The sequence below is a fragment of the Lycorma delicatula genome, chromosome 3 (genome assembly GCF_047948215.1).
Source record: "Lycorma delicatula isolate Av1 chromosome 3, ASM4794821v1, whole genome shotgun sequence".
In the NCBI taxonomy this organism is placed as follows: Eukaryota; Metazoa; Arthropoda; class Insecta; order Hemiptera; family Fulgoridae; genus Lycorma; species Lycorma delicatula.
In genome coordinates, this window is record NC_134457.1 from 203,860,159 (window position 1) to 203,866,363 (window position 6,205).

The window sequence follows — 6,205 nt, forward strand, 5'->3', positions numbered from 1 at the left end:
TCATTTATTTACGCTTACATTCAGTTTATCTGTTCTCTATAATAATAATTCTACTGCACAATCCAAATATTTTACACGTTTACTGCTTTGCTTTGCCAACTAGCCAATGTAAAATATCAACAAAATATTTCATTAGTACATACAGTTAATCTCCTTATAATAACTTCAAAGCATTTGTAACAACAAAACCGCTTTAGTTTTTTTTTTATCTTGTTCACGATTTAATTAAAATGCTTGATCATCAGCTTGTTAATTGCAAATAGTTGAAACGAATTCAGTTTTATATTGCCTAGTGATCGACGACCAAATATATGCATAAATTGCAATTGAAATCTTACTTTTGAATATTAACCCTAACCTATATCAGGTATATATTTCCCTTAAATATCGTTAGTTAATGAAATAAATTCATTAAACCATCCCTTAGCAGAATAAAAAATATACAGATGTATAGTTATAAGTTATAGTTATAGTTATAGTTGTAGATGTTATAAAGTTTATTTTTAAATTAATCTTTTTTAATTTCATTATTTAAAATAACTAACAAAAAAAATAAGAATAATATCAGTAAATCTATTGAGGAAAAACAGAAACAGTATTTTAAATAAACGATTTTTTTTAATATTAAAATTTTATTAATTTTATAAATCACTAATTTTTAGCCGATTCTAGTAATTACGATACATAGGTATGATTGTGAATTCTTTATCTAGTACAACAGTCATTATATCCCTGGATGTAATGCATAGTAACAGGAAAGTATAACAGTAAAAGTACATTATAAAATTGTGTGCGTTTTTGTATGCACTTATGTTCGAATAAGTATGTACTTCTCGACTCTAATAAACTTATATCTCAAGAACAGTTATATATAAAAATAGTAAATTTATGTATGTGTTAGAGAGGTAGATTTAAAAAAAAAATTCATCTATTAAGGGGATAGAAAAGACATTGGCAGGTGGAAATTACAACTGTGATTGAACTTTGTGTTATATTTCTTGAGAGATCTCTTTATCAAAAATAATATCAACGAACATATTTTTTACACATTGACTAAGCTTTAAAAAAAGTTTATAAAAAGCTCCCGACCTTAAAAATTTTACTTACTTTTATCTTTGTTAAAGTATTTTACAGACTGGCATTTTCATTTATTACATCTATTTTTCTCGAAACATTTCGTTAAAAGGCAAGCAATTTTCTGTTGTTGTATACGAGATAATACATCACCTCTTCCCCCCCGCCGGAAAAAAAATAGCAGTTATATTAACTTTTTATTGTTTAAGCTTGTTAAATTAACGCTTTTTAAATTAGCTTCTTTTCCTAAATGAGCTATTACTAGGACGGGAACAGTTTAAAAATTTATCAAAATATTAGGGATAATAAACCTCTGACTCTTTAAAACAATATATTTTCCTAAAATTTTACTGTTTCAATTAAACCAGCGTGGTTAGTCTAGTGCTTAAACTCGTCATCGCAAAATCAGCTGATTCTCGAAGTCGAGAATTGTAAGATTCGAGTCCTTTTAAAGGCATTTACTTTTATATGGATTTGAATACTAGCCTGTGGATACCGGTGTTCTTTGGAAGTTGGTTTTCAATTTACAACACGTTTAATAAAAAGTAGAGTTGAATTACGTTCAGTTCGATGAAATATTAATTTTTTTCATTTATTTTTGACTCTAGTATTGTAAATTAGTATCAAATTAAGTAATAATTTTCTCACAATAATAGATCTAATAATTATGACACAACATCAATTTTCTCCCGTAACTCGACTATTTGTTAACCGATTTTCAAAAATAAAATGTCATTTTTTTGAAAATAAAAGGCTTAATATTTTAACAAAACTAATATTTACGAAGATATAACGGATTGAAAAATAAACATGGCCGCCATTTTGTAATTTGTGAAGTTATTGAAGTCCTGATTTTTTTGATAATTTTAAATTTTATTACCATAAGGCTTACCAAATATTAATGTTATTCGTCTATCCGAACTTGAGATATGAATTTTTATATAAAAACAACAAAATGGCGGAGAGTGGTAGAACGAAGGAGAAATTGTCATTTTTCCTAAGGATATTTTTTGTTTGGTTTTACAAATAGAATCCGAAAAATAATAGCCAGCTCACCATTTTAGAAACACTCTGTATAGTAGTTATTAGGGATATAGGATAGGGACGTGACAGGAAACGAAGAACACTAATCTTATTTATAGATTTAAGATAAGCTTCATTCCATTCATTTCTCAGATGTTGTCTAAAAAAGTATACTTCCATGAAGCATTATTTATCTGTATATGGAAAAATCAATTATTGGTTAACGAAGATGAGATTTTTTAACAATAGCTTATCTAGATTATATAGGAATTATGGACAATCTATGGTATTCTGGTTTAACCACAAATGTAATGCATAAGAGAAAGATTACATCTGATTATGTCCTCGAAAGATCACGAGCAAATAGACTATATTCAGCAGAATTTTGAAACAAAAAACTGGCATTATTTTATAAAGTGTTGAAATAATTGGCATTATAGACGGATGAAACTTGATTAACTAATGAACAGCTATTAGGTTTTTGGAGAATTCTTCAGGACCATGGTTATTCGCATCTAAATAAAAAGTAGAGTTGAATGTATTTTAACTATGGAAATTTAATGTACTGGCTGTTTTGTTTCTATAAAATGTTTGTAAAATATTACAAATATAGACAGATAATAAAATAAAAAGTTAGTTCCAGCTCTTTGAAAATAAAGCAAGTAAGGTAGTTCTGGTTAAAAATGATTTAAAACATTTCAATTTATAAAACCAAATTCATGGAGAGGATTTCACAAAATAAGTCACAATATTGAAAAGATAGTAGTGCTAACTGAATAAAACATCAACAGCGGTCAATTTAGTTTAAATATTTTCTCTATTTGTACATGCAAAGGGTTTCTAAATACTTTATTCGCCATTTTTCGTCGATTTAATACAAGGAAAATACATTGATGCCCAGTTAAATTTTAAACATTTTGTTTAATTACAGTTATTGCCAAGAGATTATTCGTTACTGTATTTCGGAATATTCGGCATTTTATATCGCTCCTGCTTCGTCCATCTTTTTGTAATTCTACTTCCCAAATAACAAAATTCTTCTACCTCCATAATCTTTTCTCCTCCTATTTTCAAATTCAGCGGTCCATCTTTGTTATTTCTACTACATTTCATTACTTTTGTTTTCTTCTTGTTTATTTTCACGCGATAGTTCTTGCATAGGACTTCATCTATGCCGTTCATTGTTTCTTCTAAATCCTTTTTACTCTCGGCTAGAATTACTATATCATCACCAAATCGTAGCATCTTTATCTTTTCACCTTGTACTGTTACTCCGAATCTAAATTGTTTTTTATCATCATTAACTGCTAGATCCATGTAAAGATTAAAAAGTAACGGTGATAGGTAACATCCTTGTCGGACTCCCTTTCTTATTACGGCTTCTTTCTTATGTTCTTCAATTATTACTGTTGCTGTTTGGTTCCTGTACATGTTAGCAATTGTTCTTCTATCTCTGTATTTGAACCCTAACTTTTTTAAAATGCTGAACATTTTATTCCAGTCTACATTATCGAATGCCTTTTCTAGGTCTATAAACGGCAAGTATGTTGGTTTCTTCAATCTTCCTTCTACTATTAATCTGAGGTCTAAAATTGCTTACTTAATAAGAAAGTTATACCGATATTTTGTTTTTTCAGTTTTTTTTCGTTTTGGTTATACCTTGCCGTAAGCGTTATTTATATCAAAAATTGTTTCTGACAAACGTTTTAGGCAATGTTTAGAGACTAACGATCACTTTAAACCGATTAGATGCTGTGCCTATTAAGGGAGGTATGATTTTTTTGCCTTCGAAATCCCATTTTTTCCACCCTCTGGGCCAATGGTTGGTGATATAAAAATCTTTACTTAGATAGATTGTAGGCCCTTATCCAAATAATAGTAGCACCTTTAAACGAATTCGATATTTTAAATAAGAAATTAATAGCGACATTTTGTTTTTTCTAAAAACATACCCCCCCTCCAATTACCAACCCCATGAACTGATTTTGCTTATTAATGAACTGGACCGAGATTTTGGGTCGTTATATTTTACGTATCAATTTGGAAGTGATTGACGCAAAATTACAGTAGCTATCGTCTCTACAAGAAAGTGAAATACACATATAAACTTTTTAACTGACGGTAGTTTTTGGGTCTGGGAAATGTGAAACGCGAAGATATATCAAAATTTTCCGGAAGTCGAATCATGGTACCCATTACAATATTTTTTAATTTTCTTATGAAATCTACCTAAAATTGACATGTCTATTAAAAGTTTTTAAAATAGTATTTTAATTTATTTTATCATTCCTTTCTATTGTTTTTAAAATATAGTGAAATATATTTTGTCAACAATTTAATATGATCTTTATAAAAAAATTAGTTTTTTTGCTGTAATACGTTAAAAGCTGTTGTTAAGCTCACGGATGAATGATCTGACTTTCAAAGATTTGAAACTTTACTCCCCGTAGCCGACAATGTTTTACTTTTTCTAGTTCTCTTTATTTTACTTTAGAAACTCAAAACAAACCAAATTAATATTGTTGAAAGTTCCAAAAGAAAAAGAAAATCGTTTGTTATAATAAATTTTATATTTCATAGACGTTACACTGAAAACACCTTGTTATTCTTTTTATCTTGCTGCTGCTTTCATCATTTTTATTTTTCAATAAATGTTTTATTAAATTTAAAAAAGGTTTTTAAAGTTTTTCTTTTCTCTTATTTTATTTATTTTAGTTACACATCAGAGAATTAATAATATCTAGCAAAATCATATTTATGTAATATCATTTCAGTGGAATTGAAAAAAAGGCCTATGTTATATACTATGCAACAGGTCTCCTTAATAACCGGTCTAGTGGTTCATTCGTCATCGCAAATCAGCTGAAATTGAAGTCGAGAGTTCTAAGCTTCAAATCCTAGTAAAGGCAGTTACTTTTATACGGATATGAATACTAGATTGTGAATACCGGTGTTCTTTGGTGGTTGGGTCTCAATTAACCATACTTCTCAGCAACGGTTGACCTGAGACTGTACAAGATTACACTTCATTTACATTCATACATTTCATTTTCATTCATCCTCTGAAGTAATACCTTACGGTAGTTCCAGAGGCCAAACAGAAAAAGAGAGGGTGCTCCATAATAATAAATACAAATAAGTAGATATTAGATTTTAAGTCATTTAAATAATTAATTTCTAATATACGTCTCTCCTCCGCTGGTTTTTTATTCATCTTCTAGAACTTCTTGTTCAGTCACAATTCTCTAAGTTTCGAATCAAAAAGTTTCTTCTAATATTAATTTTGTGTTTAAATTTTCAATAGAATAGAGTTGATAGAATTGTTTTAAATACGAATTGAAAACGAGATTTATTGTTTTTTAATCATCATTGAGATTCAATTCAAGAAAATAAATAAAAATGAGAATTTTCATTTAGTATTTAAAAAATTTTTGAGAGTAAATATTTATAGAAATTAACTTTTAAGCTTAAAAATTCATGAACGGAATCGAGTCCAACGAAAAATATGTGTTTCCCCAAGTGAGTGAGATTTGTTTAATAAAAACCAAACATTTTAAACAATTTTAAGAAAGAAAATTAATAAATAAAATTTCGGTTTTCAGATTTCAACGGAAGTATCCATGTTTAACATCCCTGAATCCATTTTGTATACTTTTGTCGTTACGTCTGTATGTACGAACGTATGTGCGTATGTATCTCGATCCCATAACTGAAATACTATTAGCCGTAGGATGTTGAAATTTTGGATGTAACATCTAGTTGTGCACCTCCCCTTTTGATTGCAATTGACTGGACCAAAAATGACCAAAAAAATCCCAAAATCCAAAGTCTTTGGATTTTGGGCTTTTTCTGCAATAATAAGCTCTCATTGGGAGCTTTTCAACGATATATCATAAGTGGTACTTATTTTCATTGGTTCCAAAGTTATAGTCAAATAAAATTTTAATTATTGAAATATTTGGATCTTACAAGAGAAAGGCACATCGGTTCAAATCCGACTTCATCTCCCCTTTTTTCAGGTTAAATATATTGATTTATTAATAATTATTAACCTCTGATTGTAAAAAAATGCTTTACAATAAATAATAATTCAATAATAGACATCAGA